This window comes from Tursiops truncatus, chromosome 7, assembly GCF_011762595.2.
Source record: "Tursiops truncatus isolate mTurTru1 chromosome 7, mTurTru1.mat.Y, whole genome shotgun sequence".
In the NCBI taxonomy this organism is placed as follows: domain Eukaryota; kingdom Metazoa; phylum Chordata; class Mammalia; order Artiodactyla; family Delphinidae; genus Tursiops; species Tursiops truncatus.
The window spans coordinates 34,646,113-34,664,159 of NC_047040.1; the positions used below are offsets into that span (position 1 = coordinate 34,646,113).

Below are 18,047 nucleotides of genomic sequence, written 5' to 3' on the forward strand. Positions count from 1 at the left end.
CCTTCATATGACATCAACATGTGGCTCACTGCTCCACCTATACTGGTTCATTCGGGTCCTGCAGCAGTGACCATGGAGCAGCTCTGTCCTCACCAGCAGTCTGGTCTTCCCTGCAGCTGGAGGTACACAGGTCTCCCCTACCTCCCTCTGGGTAAGCCAGAGTGCTCCAGGGAGGTAGGAGGGATCCTATGGTTGTGATTCTTACGCCTGCCTCCTCTGTGATGCCACCAGTGCCTTTCCACATATATTCCACTCTTGAATCCTGTCCACCACCCTGGGGAACGAGGTCCCTGCACTCTGAGTGCCCTGCCCAGGGTCAGGTGGCTAGATGTGGTGGAGTCGGGGCTCAGTTGGAGTTCCTCAGGGTCCAGGCTCAGGGCTGTTGCCCCTCATGCCTCAGTTGTCTTTATTCGAAAATAGGCAGATGCCAGCCCCCTGGGCAGAGTGTCCAGGGCTGGGAGGGTTCATAGGGTGAAGAGACATGGGATGAAACAGGACCCTGGAGGGTGGCATTCATCATAGCCTGGAGTCTGCTGCTTAACCCACCAGATACCTAACTGTATCAGAGCTCTAGAGTCGCTTGGCCCCTAGGAGACTGCTCAGACTCCCCAGAGATTGCTTAGAATGTAGACTCATTACATTAGTTTACAAGAGAAACCATACTGTACAGACAGTGTTGGCCCAGTGCACTCTTCCTGCAGGCAAATGTACAGGGGAAGCCAAACTGTGATCAGAACACTTTTTGGTGGGCTTAACATTGGGCAGAAATATTTGAATGATATTTCACTCTAGCCATAGAGAAACTTGATGAACAATACACCATCTCAGTCAAAACAGGGACCATATGGATCACGTTTGTGGCCGAACTCTCATATAACAGGCGCTTGATGTAAATATTTATTGAATGAATAAATATGATTAAACACCTGTCTAGGATGAATTGCTTACTAGTGTTAACAGTAACATAAGTAACACTAGCAGCTCACACTTATTGTCAGTTGACCATGTGCAGGCACCTGCCCAGCACTTTGCATGGGTTGCATCCCTTAACCCTCACGACGATTCTATGGGTCAGGCACTGCCATTGTCCCCGTTGTAGATGAGGAAACTGGGACTCGGAACAGTTAGGTAACTAACTGCCCAAGGCCCCACAGCTAATAAGTGAGGGAGCTGGGGTTGGACTCAATTCAGTCACACTTCTGACGTGTACTACTGTGATTTAACCTCCCTCTCCCCTCAACAAGGCTGCGGCTACAGTTTTTCCTCTTTGAGACCAATTTGCTATAGTTGATGATGACTCGCCTCTTCTGTAGACACACTCTTCTTTGATATGGGAATACTGTTTCGTCTGCAGGGTGGTCATGTTTGTTGATACGCCTGATTTTTCCCTCATCTCCAGGTTACATGGTGATTTCTCCAGTCTCATTTTCTGCCACTGTGCATTGAATGATATTACAGATACCCACTGTCTATTGTACAGAGCTTTCTTATTTCCTTAGAGGGCTTTCCCCTTTCTCCTGGTTGGCATATAGCAACTATATAATTTAGTTGTTTATACCTCTGAGTGCTGGACTAGGGGAGAAGCCCAACACCTAAGACAGGTAATGAAGCCCAGTCCATCTGCACCTATGAACGAAAAGTCCCAAGGGGTCAAGAACTCTCAGGGAGAAGATACAAATGCTCCCCAGGGCAAAAAGGCAAGGGCTTCACGACAGGTTGATAATCCCAGGTCTCCAGTGAGGTTCCCTACTCTCTGACATATGGCCCAGGTAGGTATGCTATTGGGTGAGGAAGACAGGGAAACTGGGAGACAACGGTGTATGTAGTGTTGGGTTATATGTCGTTGTTGAACAAGCACACTAAAAACAGCAACAACAACAGCAAAAAACACAAAGAGAATTGTGATGAATCATTATGGCCTTTTCCATGTGTGGTTCTGAAACTGCACAAGGTGACACTCTCCCAATCTACCAGATACATGTATCCCAGGATTTCAGAAGTTCACCACCATTGGAAAGGAGATTCTTCTACCACTTATACCCTTATTTTTAGGGCCTGGAATAGGTTCCTAGTTGTCCTTCTTGTGAGCCCTCTGGAGGAGGTAAAATCTGAGAATCATGGGTCACCTTCCCAGTCCTGAAGTGTCTGTGTCAGTCCAAACTTGCCCCATGTATGGATTTCCAAAGGATTTTATCTAGTGTAGAACTCCTGACACTCATTTCACATAGAACAATGCATTTTCTGAAACAGATCATTTTGATGCTATGAAAATATATTCTGGCAAAATATATCATGACCTTTTAATTTTTTTAAAAAAATTATTTATTTTATTTGTTTATTTTTGGCTGCGTTGAGTCTTCGTTGCTGCGCGTGGGCTTTCTCTAGTTGCAGCGAGTGGGAGCTACTCTCTGTTGTGGTGCATGGGTTTCTCATTGCAGTGGCTTCTCTTGTTGCGGAGCACTGGCTCTAGGTGCACGGGCTTCAGTAGTTGTGGCATGCGGACTCAGTAGTTGTGGCTCACGGGCTTAGTTGCTCCGCGGCATGTGGGATCTTCCCGGACCAGGGCTTGAACCCATGTCCTCTGCATTGGCAGGCGGATTCCCAACCACTGCACTACCAGGGAAGCCCTTAATTTTTATTTTAATGAAGTTTGTTTAAAAGAAGAAAAAATTTAAGTGACAACACAAGCCCTGAATTTTTGAGTAGTCCATCTTTTTAGGAAGCTACTAAAATGAAAAGATTACTTATTCTGAAACTTGCTCTGTAATGGATTTAAGTTCATGATACTTGTTAGGGCTTAGTAGAAGGATATGTTGTTTATGAGATAAACTGTACTGGGATTACCCTTGACCTGGATATAGTATGTGGACACTTCAGAGCAGTTTTTCTCAAACTTTTTTTGACCATAATTTACTGTAATATATAAATTTTACATTGTTACCAGTACACTCAATGTGTGCTACATGCACACATACAGAGATTTAAGAAATAAATCCCGTCCCTCATGTATAAAACATTTTGATATTGCCTATATTAGTGTATTAGATTCTGCTTAATTTAAAAATTGTGGTTGTAACCTAGTACATTAACTTTATGATCTTCTATCAGGCAGTGAACTGCAGGTTGAAACACTATTCAGGAGCCTACCTGAGAAATTTTACCCAAGGGACAGGAGAAGGGCCAAGGAAAGAACAATCTCTGTCTTTCTTTAGGAAGTACAGTGTAGTAAACTTTACACTTTCTGTGGGGAAATACAGGCGCTGATGGAGGGGGCCTGGGAGCCAGCCATAGATTTGACGCTATTAAAGAGAAACAGCAATTTAACCCACCAAATGTTTGTTAGGTGTATCTTATGTGTAGCCATTGTTCTGGGACTGAGGATACAGGTGAGAGAAATAGGCCTTGGCCTCAAGATGCTATAGATACTGACTAGTGAATAAGGCTGTCTAGGAAATGCCCATAGAATGAAACCAAAGAGGTCCAGGATGGAGTCCTGAGGAACATCAACATTGGTGGGAATGTGCAAAAACAGACAAACAAAAAGCAAACAGGGAAGGAAGAGCCTGAGAAGGAGCGGGAACATCACGAGGGTGCAGCATCATAGGAACCAAGGGAGGAGCGTATTTTAAGAAGGAAGGAGTGGGCGAAGCTAACCATGACGAATCTGCTAAGAGGTCAAGAAGGGCTAAAGTAGCACGGAGGTCTTTGGGGACTTTGGGAACAGCAGTTTCAGTAGCGTGGTGAGAGAGGAGGCCAGATTATACGGTTGAGAAGTGGGTAAACTATAAGCTGTATAAACCAGGTTTGGTGAAATGCTATCAGAGGTGATGGCCTTTGAAGTGACAAGCTCGGAGAAACATCACCTTGGCTTTATTAACATTTTCCATTCCAACACCCCAACTCTATGTGTGGGCTGATGTATTGCCACATCACAAATAACGATCAGTTCTGTAGATTGAAAGGGTATTAAGCCCAACCTCTTTGAGCTACTATATCCAGGACCATAACTGAGATCAAGATAAGGATGTTCATCTTGCCATGTCAGTCTTTAAAACTTAGAAAAAGATGAAAAATCAAATGGAAGACTAGATTCTCCAGGGACTGGAAGCCCCTAAGCTCCACACATATTAAAATGGGAGCCCAGGTTTTAATCCCGTTATGTGACATTTAGGTGATTGCATAAAACCCTCAGCTTTCTTTAATAGGGAAAAGGAACACCAGAAAGTTCCTGAGAAATGGGAACAGAGTCGGCTTTAGACAGGAGTAGTAGAGCAGGGGTCCTGGAAAGTCAGATGAGTGACAATTCAGAGTAGCCACCTAAGAAAGGGTTGATTACATTATTACAGAATGGGTTAAGTTCCTGCACAATGACATCTTTGAGCTTGGCTTGAGATAGGGGATGTGTCACTGTACATTGGAGGGGCTGGGGTCGTGTAGGAGGTCCCTTTGGGCATCATATGAGGGTTGGGATAGAATTGGAGGGAGAAGGGAGAAGGATACAGGACCAGCTTTCGGCTTCAGCATCCTGAGCTTGCCTAGCAGGGATGCCCTGGCTTTGTTCTCTTCAGGTGTAGATTTCACTTTTTGGAATGTTGGGGTAACCCTCTCACTGGTAAGAGTGGCCTCAGGAAGGAAGGCCCTTGGTAACAAAGTGTTGTGAGTAGGACTTAACTTGCTTCTTGCTTGAGGGGTAGTGAGCTTCTGGTGGTGATGTAGATATTTCCTCCCTCTCTAACAGTGTGAGCAAGTTTTACAGGATACAACCTCCCTCTTGTTTTAGAGGATAGAAGATGTTCCTTCTCTTTGCTGCTGGTCCAGAGGCTGAATAGGGTGAAAGGAATTCATCGAACATCATCTGCTCGTTCACCTGTTCTCTCAGAGAAGGTGAGCAGCTCCCACTGTTGGTTTGCTGTGTGGACATTCCAAAATCCTGAGACTTGTTTGAGATATAATCCAGACGGGCTGACTGTAAAATAAATCCTTGGAGTCTTATTTTGAGACTTTTACCAGTGCAGGTGAGCTACTGCATCACGTGGTCCAAGAGTGCGATGGGATTGTTCAGGCTCTGAGGTTCTCATGGGGAGCATTATGTAATTAACTGGGGGCAGAGATAAGCCAGCCCAAGAAAGCTGCAGTAAACACAGCTAAAGGTTCAGAAAGAGGGAATGCATGCTCTACCGGCTAACAGAAATCCCCATTCCCCCTTGCCTCCACTTCCCTCCAAAAGGAAGGAGTGTTGCCACCAAAATAGGCCAAGGGCTAAGGCTATTTTATTGGTTACTCCTTTCATTGTGGGGACATTTCAATGAGAAGGGCTTTCCTAGTGACAAGCTCAAATTGAGATGTTCTCTCACCACTGTCTTGTGTGCTTTTCTGTCCATAGGATGGAGGAGTGAGAAGGTTGGGGCTGCTTTCAAAGGGAGGCTGTAGAGGTGAGATGCAGGAGATGCTGGGCAGGGTCTCCTCTCCTGAGAGGAAACAGGTGCACTCTCTCTCCCTCTCTGGTTCCTCTTTGCCCCCATGACTTTTCCTCCTACTAGGCTAAGGAAAGAGAGCTTGGGACATTGCCAAGGGATGCTGTCCAAATTCTGGAAGGCCTGGGGTGGGGATTAAACTCTAGATTTTATGGAGAAACTCTTCTTACCTCCAGTTTATGCAAAGGAATTTTCATAAATTGGGCATACTGTCCCTTGCGTTTGCCAATGTAGCTCCCAACTTTCTACATCAGGGCTTTGGGCTGAAGATCCAAAGGAAAAATCAGCTTATTTGTACGTCAGTGTCTGGGACTTTTGAGGGCAGGAGTCAGAGAGTTTAGGGGCGTTTAGGATTCCCTGTCATTGCTATTTATAATTATTTGTCAACTACCTCACCGTGAGGCGATTAAAAGCTTCTTTTAGAAGCATAAACAGAAAGGCTCTACAAATGTGTGTGTGTGTGTGTGTGTGTGTGTGTGTGTGTGTGCATAAGTTAAAACTTTTCTAGAGAAGAATTTTGTCCTTAAGTAAGAGACTACAGAAAAACCAACAATGCTCACTTAAAACCAATGTCCATACTGTTTATTAATTCAAGGACTCAGTAGTTTGTTCAACCGGGAAAACTTTGGGAAGTTTTCAATGTGTGTATACGTGTGTGTGTGTGTATCATTGTTGGAACTGACTTTTAAATATGTATGAGAAGTTTTTTTGTTTTTGCTTTTTTCTTTCTGGAGATGTACTGATTAATTGAGAACTGAGGAGTTCATTTGTTTCTAGACAGTTCAAAACCCTGTTTCAGGGAAGAGAGTGAAGTGTCTGTCTTCTAAAGCTGGGCAGTGTGTAGGTCAAGGGTCAGGGAGAATAATGTAGGTCCCCAGTTGTTCCCATACTGTCCCTTGCTCTTCACAGTGGTATGCTCTGCTTACATAATCTTTTCTAGTTGCAAAACAGTTAATTTCTCTTAAACTTAGAGTGGGCTGTTGAAATACCTGAGTTTTCGTAATTTTTAGGGGCTCATAAGGGACATTTGACAGCATCTGAGGAGAAAGGATTTCTGCTACGAGATTATAAGTGGGAACATTGAGGAGTCTTTGGCATCTGGGGAGCTAGTCCTTCTTCCTACATCAGTGTGAATCTGGAGACGAATCTGCCTTGGTTAGTGTTTTCCCAGATTAGGCACCATTAGCCTTTGCTATCCCAGTAATTCCTCACCTGTTAGATTGAACCACACGAAATTATCATTTTTATGTCAAAAATAGTCAAACACCAACAAATTAATATGGTTTAATCCAATACTAAACAAGGGCATCTACTGATAAAGTACTACACTCTTGTTTTGAAATGCTTTGCCCTATTCTTCTAGTAGATATACAGATTTATTTAATTTTTATATTTTGTAAAACCAATTTGGAAATTTTGGTACATATTTGTCTGAGACACTCGAGGAAGGATCCATTTGATAGTCTTGGGTCAAAGAGGTTGGGTAAAGCCAGGATCCACCTGGAAACCTTTTGGGTCTTATGGAAGGGCTGTTAGCCCTAAGAAGTGAGCAAAGTAGATGCAAACTGCATTGGCAGGCCCTCTCCCTCTGCCTTGGGGGACCCTGGCTCCTCCTATCATCCACTGCTACATGAGGGACAAGGGGGATGAAACTGTGAGGGCCTGTGAAAGGAATCAGGTTTATCTTTTTATTTTATTTAAGCATTGGCTCAAATGCATCCCTCTGGGCTAAGCTTGAGAAGTGCCAAGTCCTCTGGTGTTGGCAGATGATACCAGGACTACAAAACCTCCCAATACTCTGCAAAGGGCACCAATATGGCTTCTGTGTTTTATCAAAAAACCCTAAGGACTCTGGACACTGAAATGAATGTCTTGGTGCTAGAGACACCTTCTGAGAACTAGTTATAGCCGATAGGAGCTGTAGTCATGCCTTTACACTCTGGCATCATCTCAATGTAGTTTTCCCTTCTGTGTTTTCTCTCTTGTGTTTTTCATTTCTGTATCTCTCAGGGTTTTATTCTCAGTGAATTTCTCAATATGATTTTTTTCCCCTGAGAGATAGATAGATTGGTTCACTCATTCATAAAAAATTTTTTTACAGGACAAATTAAAGGAAGGTTTAGATGCTTACCTCGGAGGAATAGATTGCTATTGGATTTCATGTTGGTGCCAGCAGAGACACAGGGAGCTCCTCTGGGATATCAGCACTCTTTTTTTTTTTTTAAATCAGGTATTTTGTGCAGCTTTGGACCATGGGTGTCTACGATTCCTTTGGAAGAAACTTTCAGCTCCCCAGAGTATAAAGTCCAAGATCTTGAATAAACACTCCTTCAAATCTAAGGCACAGAAAGAAATGAATCTCACTTTTTTATACTGTGCTAAGAATTTCCAAGTATCATCTAAAGACGTAGTTCCTTTAGTGACTGACTCCTCTGGAGTCCAGGAGTCTCCAGCTCTCAATATTCTACTTGCAGATGCAAGAAATGACTTTCTGATGTTCTTTTGCAGATTTTAGGGAAGTGCCTGTATTTGCTTATAAAAACAAATAATGCTAATCTTCAATGGTCCAATGAATCATTTGCATAATGGTGATTTTAGAAACAGATCCCCAATTCTCCTGTGGTCCAACCTTTAGAACAAGATTCATTCATATCAAAGTCATTTGACCAATAGGAGGAACTCTCAGATCCTTTTTTAGTTACTAGGATGTCTTTCAAAGTCTGAGGATGGTGGCCAAGGTCTTGGATCTGTTCTCTCTCAGGGGAGAATGTCCCAGCCAATTTCTTTAGCAGTGGGTTCATATCCCAGCATCAGTCCCCCTCTTTCCCTCATTCCAAGGACTAAATTCTGACACAATTTGACTACATTTTTAATCTAGTAGTTATTTAAATAGAAGTGAGCCCTACAAAAATTTGGTTCAAGAAGAATTAATGATTGGAACTGTGAATTTTATGCTGAAATAAACTTTCAAACATTTTCTTTGTTCATATTTGTGATATGCTAAAACATTTGGGTTATATTAAAATGTTAAAGAGCACAATTGTTCAGCTCTTCACTGTGGAGTTAAGGCCCCCAAGCTTTCACCCTTGGTCCATCTGTTCTCTCTCCCTCTCCCTGCCATGATCTTGGATTCTGGTGTGGTTTCAACTACCACTTCTCTGTGGATCACTTCCAAATCTACATGTTCATCGCAGGCCCTGAACTTTGGACTTGGATCTCCAACCTTCCCCTTGACACTTCCACCTAGGTCTCTCATAGATACCTGGGAGTCAACAGAACTAAGCTGAGCTCATACTTTTGTCTTTTAAGTGTTCATCTCCTTCTTAACTTGAAATTTCAGTCCCTGAGACCACCATGATTGGATCTCCATTATGGAAATTTGTGATCTATTCTTTCTTTCTTTTTCTTCCCATCTACTGCCTACCCCATCAACACCAGCCAATTCACCTCACATTTCTGAACATCTCTCTCCTCTTCCTCACTCTTCTACTGACCTAATTTATGCTTCTTCCATCTCTTGCCTGTCTGTGATGAGTTCCTGACTGATCTCCTTAGTGGTTACCTAGACAGTCAATCATCAGTCAGTGGTTCCTACTGTCAGTGGGTATCACACACTCCTGGAAAATTTGTTGAAAACACAGATTCCTGGACCCTACTTGATTCAGTAGGTCTGTAGTATTGCCTACAACTATGCAATCTATAAATGTTTGTTGAGTGAATAATTAAATTCAAGGATTCTCCTTCTACACTTGTATGAGAAAATAAATGAAGATAAGGAAATAATTTTAGTTAATAGAACAGTTTAGTGATGCCCAGGAAACAGAAGAAAGAGCGTTGCTTCTCTCAACCTGTATTCAAAGCAAGTAAAATATGTGATTAGTGTGTGGAACATTCATGTATCAACTCACTGGTGCCATAGAATAGGGTGTGTATGTATCTGTCCTATGTCAATTTTCATTTATTTCAAAATAATTTTTTATTTTCCTTTCGATTTCTTCTTTGGCCCAATGGTTGTTTAGAAGTGTGTTGCTTAGTTTTCACATATTTGTAGATCTTCTCACTTTCCTCTTGTTGATGTCTGGTTTCATACCACTATGGTCAGACAAGATAGTTGATACAATTTCAATCTTCTTAAATTTGCCGAGATTTATATTGTAGCTATCATATGATCTGTCCTGGAGAATATACCATGTGCACTTGAGAAAAATGTATATTAGGCTGTTGGATGAATGCTCTGTATATTTCTATTAAGTTCTCTTGGTCTAAAGTGTGGTCCAATTCCAACATTTTTGTTGATTTTCTGTCTGGATGATCAGCAATAGTGCTGAGAGTGGAATATTGAAATCCCCTCCAATTATTTTATGTTGTCTAGTTCTGCCCTAAGACATGTTATTAATTGCTTAATATATTGGGTTGGCCAAAAAGTTCATTTGGTATTTTCCGTAAGATGGATCCAGTAGCGCTTAGTTGTCTTTAACTTCATTCGAAACAATTTTGTTAAGTTGTATTGTGACAGCTGTCATATCAGCACGCATTTTTAAAAAAACTTATAAAAACTGGTGAATTTTTGTGTAGCCATTTTAGTATCGAAGATGGAAGAAAAAAGCAACATTTTTCAGCATATTATGTTTTATTATTTTGAGAAAGGTAAAAATGCAACCGAAATGCAAAAAAAGATTTGTGCAGTGTATGGAGAAGGTGCTGTGACTGATCAAACATGTCAAAAGTGGCTTGCAAAGTTTTGTGCTGGAGGATTTCTTGCTGGACAATGCTCCACAGACAGGTAGACCAGTTGAAGTTGATAGCAATCAAACTGAGACATTAATTAAGAATAATCAATGTTATACCTCGTGGGAGATAGCCAACATACTCAAAATATCCAAATCAAGCATTGAAAATCATTTGCACCAGCTTGGTTGTGTTCATCGCTTTGATGTTTGGGTCCCACATAAGTTAAGCAAAAAAAACCTTCTTGACTGTATTTCTGCATGGAATTCTCTACTTAAAAGTAAGAAAAATGTTCCATTTTTAAAACAAATTGTGACGGGTGATGAAAAGTAGATACTGTACAGTAAGGTGGAATGGAAGAGATTTGGGGCAAGCCAAATGAACCACCACCAACATCACCAAGGGCCGGTTTTCATCCAAAGAAGGTGAGGTTGTGTATATGGTGGGATTGGAAGGGAGTCTTCCATTATGAGCTCCTTCTGGAAAACCAAAAGATTAATTCCAACAAGTACTGCTCCCAATTAGACCAACTGAAAGCAGCACTCGACGAAAAGCATCTGGAATTAATCAACAGAAAACACAAAATCTTCAATCAGGATAATGCAAGACTGCATGTTTCTTTGATGACCAGGCAAAAACTGTTACGGCTTGGCTGGGAAGTTCCGATTCATCCGCTGTATTCACCAGACATTGCACCTTTGGATTTCCATTTATTTCGACCTTTACAAAATTCTCTTAATGGAAAAACATTTCAATTCCCTGGAAGACTATAAAAGGCATCTGGAACAGTTCTTTGCTCACAAAGATAAAAAGTTTTGGGAAGATGGAATTATGAAGTTGCCTGAAAAATGGCAGAAGGTAGTGGAACAAAACAGTGAATACATTGTTCAATAAAGTTCTTGGTGAAAATGAAAAATGTGTCTTTTATTTTTACTTACAAACCGAAGTCACTTTTTGGCCAACCCAATATTTCGGTACTTGGGTGTTGGGAGTGTATGTACTTAAACTTGTTGTATCTTCTTAATGTATTGACCCCCTTTTCATTATATAATGACCTCCTTTGTCTCTTGTTACCCTTTTTGGTTTGAAGTCTATTTTGTCTGATATAAGTTGGCTATGCCTGCCTTCTTTTTGTTTCCATTTGCTTGAAATACCATCTTCCATCCTTTCACTTTGAGGATGAAATAAATCTCCTGCAGGCAGCATAGAGTTAGGTCTTGTTTTGGGTTTTTTTTTTGGTTTTTTTATTCATCCAGCCACTCTGTGCCTTTTGGTTAGTGAGTTCAATCCATTTACATTTAGGGTGATTATTGACATGTAAGGATTTTCTACTGCCATTTTATCTTTTGCCTTCTGATTATTTTGTCTCTCCATTGTTTCTTTTTCCTTCTGTTTCTGTTTACATTTTAAGTTGGTGGTTTTCCATGAGGATTTGCTCAGTCTCCCTGTTTTTAATATTTCATGTCTCTATTCTAGATTTTTGCTTTGTGGTTATCATGAGGTTTACATGAAACATCTCATAAATAAAATAGTCCTTTTTCTTCTGATAACATTTTACTTTCAGTCTCCTAGAAAGGCTTCATCTTTTTACTTTCCCCCTTTTATATTTTTGATGTAACAAATTATCTCTTTTTATGCTGTGATTTTATTACCAAGATGTAGTAGCTGTAGTTATTTTTATTGATCTTTTCCTTTAACCTTTGTGCTATAGGTAAGAATATAATATATTATTCTAAAAAAAAGTTATAGTATTCTGACTATTTATCACCTTAATCAGAGTTCTGTGTACTTTCCTTTTTTTGTTTCAACTTGAATAGCTCCTTTTCAACATTTCTTATAAGGCAGGTCTAGTGGTGGTGAACTCCTGTAGCTTTTGTTTGTCTGGGACAGACTTTATTTCTCTTTCATATCTGAAGGATAACTTTGCCAGAGAGCGTTCGTGGCTGACAATTTTTATCTTTCACTATTTTGAATATTTCATTCCACTCTCTCTGGCCTATAGAATTTCTGCTGAGAAATCTGCTGATAGCTTAATGGGGATACATTTGTAAGTTACTGCTTTTTTTCCCTTGGCTGCCTTTAAAATTCTTTACCGTTGACTTTTGCCAATTTTAATATAATGTCTCTTGGGGAAGGTCTTTTTGTGTTTCAGAAATAAGATGTTCTGGGCTTCCCTGGTGGCGCAGTGGTTGAGAGTCCGCCTGCCGATGCAGGGGATACGGGTTCGTACCCTGGTCTGGGAAGATTCCACATGCCGCCGAGCGGCTGGGTCCGTGAGCCATGGCCGCTGGGCCTGCATGTCCAGAGCCTGTGCTCCGCAACGGGAGAGGCCACAACGGTGAGAGGCCCGCGTACTGCAAAAAAAAAAAAAAAAAAAATAAGATGTTCTATAGTTATGTACATTTGTATATTCAGTTCCTTCCTCAGTTTGGGAAGCTCTCAGCTATTATTTCTTTAAATATGTTTTTTCCTCCCTTGTCTCTTTCTTCTCCTTCTGGGATGCCCATTATTCTTATGCTGGCTTTTCTAATGTAGTCAGATAGTTCTCATAAGATTTCTTCACTCTTTAAAAATCTTAGTTCTCTCTCCTCTCCCACTTGAATCATTTCTATATTTCTATCTTTGAGCTCACTAATTCTTTCTTCCATATGATCTGCTCTATTTCCAATGTATTGTAATGTATTCTTCACCTCATTTATTGAGTTCCAGAAATTCTGTTTGGTTCTTTTTCAGATTTTCAACCTCTTTGGCAAAGTAGTCCTTCTGTTCATTAATCTTATTCCTGAGGTCATTGTATCGTCTTCCTGAATTTTCTTGTAGCTCATTGAATTTATTCATAACTGCTATTTTAATTTCTTTATCAGTTAGATCCCAATATTCCATGTCTTTGCTAGAAAATTGTCATTTTATTTTTGTGATGCCATATTACCATGACTTTTCACGGTGTTTGGTGAAAAATGCTTCTGTCGCTTCATAGAAGTAGCAAGTTTCTCATTTAGGCAAGGCTTTATTTTGATTCTAACCGTTCTACAGACTGGTAGTTAAGAGCATTCCTTTTGTTTTCCAGAAGGTGGTGCTATAGCACAAGTTTTTGGTTTCTCTTACCAGCGCTAATTAATTGCTGAGATTGGGCAGTGTATTTAAAAAAAAAAAGAAAAAGGTGTTGGCAGAGCCAGTGAGCCAGTTAGCACTTGGGGCTTTGAGTGTACCGCTGCCTGATAGGGAGGTCCTCCAGTAGAGGAGTCCCAGAGGTCCTTGGGCAGTGCTCTTGCCTCCTGAGGCAGACAGCGGGAGACATTTTCCTTCAGTTCTCTTTGCCTGCTTCCCTTTCCTTTTCCTCTCCCCAGTCACTCTGGCCTCTCCTGAGAGACAGCAACAGAGCAACTGATCCCTACAGCTCAGCACATGGCTGGGCAGGCCCCGCTCCCTTCCCCCCACTGCCTTCACCCTCCACCTCCTCTTGTAGAAAAGTCGTGCTGGCTTGAAGCCTTCTCTGCCGCCACCAGCTCTGTCTCCAATTCCCTCTCTTTGCCAGTTCCTCTAGGGTCCAATCCACCTTCTTTCAGATGCACAGAAGGATGGACCTCACGGGTGTCCTGTTTATGCCTTTCAGGGTGCTTTTTTTTTTTTTTTTTTTTTTGCTTATGGATGTCCGATTAGTTGTAAATCAACGGGGAGAGAAAAAAGGAACGACTCATGACACCGTGCTGCTGATGTCACTCATTATAAAATTTTTGATATGTAATCTAATAGAATTTTTAAGGTTTATAAGTACCTATACTAGTCCATCTCCCTATAAAATTAAAGTTGCAAATTTTCACCAGTCTTAATATTATAGTCATTAAAAATAATAGTTATGAAGGTGAGGTAATAATGTGGCAAATAGGTATGATAAAAACATATCAAATGGGAAAAAAAAGGCAGGATATGAAATTATGTACATATAAGACCTGAAACCATAAAACTCCCAGACGAAAACATAGGGGAAAAGCTTCCTAACATTGGTCTTAGCAATGATTTTTTTGGAATTGATACCAAAAGCACAGGTAACAAAAGCAAAAGTAAACAAGTGGGACTACATCAAACTAAAAAGTTTCTGCATAACAAAAGAAACAATCAACAAAATGAAAAGGCAACCTACAGAATGGGAGAAAATATTTGCAAATCATATATATGATAAGGGGTTAATACCCAAAATATATAAAGAACTCATACAATTCAATAGCAAAAATCCAAATAACTCAATTGAAAAATGGGCAAAGGACCTAAATAGACATTTTTCCAGAAAAGACATATAAATGGCCAACAGCTATATGAAAAGATGCTCAATATCACTGATCACTGGGGAAATGCAAATCAAAAGCACAATGAGATATCACTTCACACCTGTTAGAGTGGCTACTATCAAAAAGTCAAAAGACAACAAGTATAGGTGAGATGTGGAGAAAAGGGAACACTTGTGCACTGTTGGTGGGAATGTATTGGTGCCGCCACTGCGGAAAACCAGAAAATTAAAAATGGAGCTACCGTATGGCCCAACAGTTCCACTCCTGGGTATTTATCCAAAGGAATTGAAATCACTATCTTGAAGAAATATCTGCACTCCCATGTTCATTGCAGCATTATTTACAGTAGCCAAGATATGGAAACAACATAAGTATCCATTGACTGATGAGTGGATAAAGAAAATGTGGTCTATATATACACTGAAACACTGCTCAGCCTTAAAAAAGAAGGAAATCGGGACATTTGCAACAACGTAGGTGAACCTGGAGGATATTATGCTAAGTGAGATAAGTCAGAACCAGAAAGACAAATGTTGCATGATCTCACTTATATGTGGAATCTAAAAAAGCCAAACTCATAACAACTTATACTCTGAAGAGAGTAGAATGGTGGTTACCAGGGATTAGGGTGTGGGGAATCGGGGAGATGTTGTTAAGGGTATAAACTTGCAATTAATATATAAGTTCTGGAGATCTAATGCACAGTATAATGATTATATCAACAATTCTGAATTGTAAACTTCAAAGCTGCCAAGAGAGTAGATCTTAGTGGTTCTCACCACAAAAAAAAGAAATACAATAATGTAATAGAGGTGTTAGCTAATGCTAATCATATTGCAATATATAAATGTATCAAACCAAAACATTGTATACCTTAAACTTACACAATCAACTATACCTCAGTTTAAAAAAAAATTGTTAACATGTCTTACACAAAGTAACCACTCAGTAAATGGTGCTTATTCACTAATCCTGGGGCTAAAGACAACCTGTGACACATTTTCATTTAAAAGTTATGTCTAGTTTCAAGTTTTCTTTGTTTTTTTAAGTCTCAAGTTTTCTAGGTTCAAGGACCATATTTTTCATCATCAGGATATTTTACTAATCTTTTCATATGAACTTATGCTTGATTCATAGTCACCAACTTTTTCATATCCTCCCATTTAGAAAAATAAGTATATTTCTTTGAGGAATGGAATTTAAACATATTTACCTTAAAGTCATTTCAGTTTGCTCTACTCATCCCTTGGTAACAAATTCTTCCATCCGTTGTATTTCATGGCATTAGTTTATAGTTATAAGTTTATAACATATATTATAACATATATAAATGTTAGTATTGTATATATGAACAGTGCAAATTATAATATTTTCTGAGTATGACAACTCCTTTTTACCATTCTTCTTGTAGACAGGTTGCTTTTGACATATACATTGAAAAAGTTGTGCAGTATTTTTCAGAATACCTGTCAGGACATGCCCATGTTCACACATTATTCAGAAGAGGAGTTTGAGAAGCCTTGTGAGCTTGGGGAAAAGAAAAGAACAGCCAAATACTGGCAGTGGGCAGGGAACCTCGGCCAGGTTTGGCATTTCCTGGTTTGGCTGCCAGTGAGGTGATGTGTGAGCCTGGCTTTGTATGACTGCATTGAAGAGCCGGATCATCAACCTCCCTTCTGATTCTGTGCATGTTGGGGAAACTTCTGGTTCTGATTTGGCTTCCTGTGTAGACCCACCTCCAGGGAGGAGACTGTGATGGTCATAGAGAATCTGAGTAGTCTGTTCCTTTTACAGTTGTTATGATTCTTGTTCCGCAACTATAAAAGAGCAAAAAAAGCAGGGAGGATTTTCTGGTGATGTTTTGGCTTCACATCTAAGTTTACTTTCAGAGAGAAAGCAAAACAGGTCAGAGGCCAACAGTGAGTGAATTTAAGAAATACACAGAATGTTATGAGGTCATTAGAGGACTATAAAAAGCAAAGGTCAGCAAGCAATCTCCTACTCATGGTATCTTGGGACTCCTTGTAGAGGTCTTAAGTTTAGAGAAATATAGCAAGTTAGTGCCTTAAAAAGAGTAACAAAAATGATCACACTGTAGGAAAAGTGATCTTAGAAACAAAGAACAAAAATTCATGACCAGCTTTGGCCAGTGGGAAAACCCCTTCAACACGTTCTGTGTTCTTTTGACCTGTTCTCATCATTCTTCAAGCACTCCCTTGCTTTCTGGCACAATTAGATTTTCAGAGGGCTGACTTCATGCTCTTTCCAGATTTGTCCATGTTTCTATGACTCCAGTATAAAAGTAGGCAGGTCATCTCACTTGGCCTTGACAGATCCAGGAACAAGGCTCCTGCCCCGCCCTGAGCCTGCACCCCACTCTGGGTGGATCCCAACCTACTTGCAGATGTGGGTTGTGACTTTATGGCCATCACCAGGAAATACCACCCTCCCAATAAGCCCGAAAGATGTGCCCATATATGCTTATCTGGTAAGAGCAGGGTTAGTTTTTGTTGCTTCCAGTGGGATCTCCTTGTTGCCTGCTTGGACAAACTCCCTTGTCTGATGTGGTACATTGTTCAACTTTATTTGTATGGCGCTGTTTTGGTCATCTATGTATGGTTTGACTCACAGCTACTATAATCAAGCCTCCAGTTGACAAGAGACCCTCAGGAGGCAGAATGTAAGGCAATATTTCTGTAGGGCAAGATATACTAGGAAGCAACAAATGTTGCATCCTATTAATTATTGAGACTGAAAGGCATAAGCGCTAAATCCATGCCAGACAGCACTAAAAAGCTTTGCAAAATTCCCTCTATCCTAAGCTGTTGACATTATGCGCGGGACCATCAACAGCTAGCTTGTAAACCTGTGGTTGTTTTAGGTGTAACGAGACATTACATATAGGAAATTATGGGACTTATCTCAAAAATTTCCACCATCCCAGGATGATAATACATTCCTCTCCCTAATGAAAGAAGCATTCCTTTCAATGAAAGTAAAATAAAGTAAATAATAATAAACAATATTAAAAATGTGAACAATGAAGCATGACTTTTCAAAGCTTCTTTTCTCTTCTAATAGAAAATAATTTTAGGACAGTATTAAATACCCCTTACCTAAAATATCCAAGTGGTAGAAAGACTAATGCTTTTGAGTAAAGGCTTCATTAACCTGCAAGAGAAATGTTTTCAAAGGAAAAATATAAAACTGGACAAAAGGAGCAAAGCATGGGAAAATGCCCATTTTCTTGCAGCCATACTTCTTATTATTGGGAATAGTAATTTGCTGAGTGAACAGCAAGCATGGTGAGGAGACAAAGTCACTGTTTTGGTGACTCTGTTTGAAGAACAATTGTAAAAGTGATGAAGGTAAAAGTCTGTGGTGGAAGTTTAAATGCAGGGACCCCAAGCAAGATCTTCCTGTCCCCATTCCTGGGCCTAGGGTGGAGCTACAGCTATGGGCTATGGTTAGAATATGCATAGTATATTTTTCAGTTCAAAGGAACAAAGTGAAAAAGAGGTAACTTTGGTAGATCACTTATGTTGCTGCCAGTGTGTCC

At 40.4% G+C, this 18,047-nt stretch overlaps 1 long non-coding RNA gene across 1 annotated transcript in view; it reads right to left on the minus strand.

Annotated features, from left to right (window-relative positions):
* The window catches only part of LOC109550561 (uncharacterized), a 31,634-nt gene extending 15,590 nt beyond the window's left edge, over nt 1-16,044 (minus strand). The window contains exons 1-2 of the long non-coding RNA XR_012333012.1: nt 15,702-16,044; nt 7,606-7,810 (exon numbers count right to left, since the gene is read on the minus strand). This is a non-coding gene — a long non-coding RNA (uncharacterized lncRNA). The remainder of the gene's footprint in view (nt 1-7,605; nt 7,811-15,701) is intronic.
* Between the last annotated feature and the right edge of the window lie 2,003 nt (nt 16,045-18,047).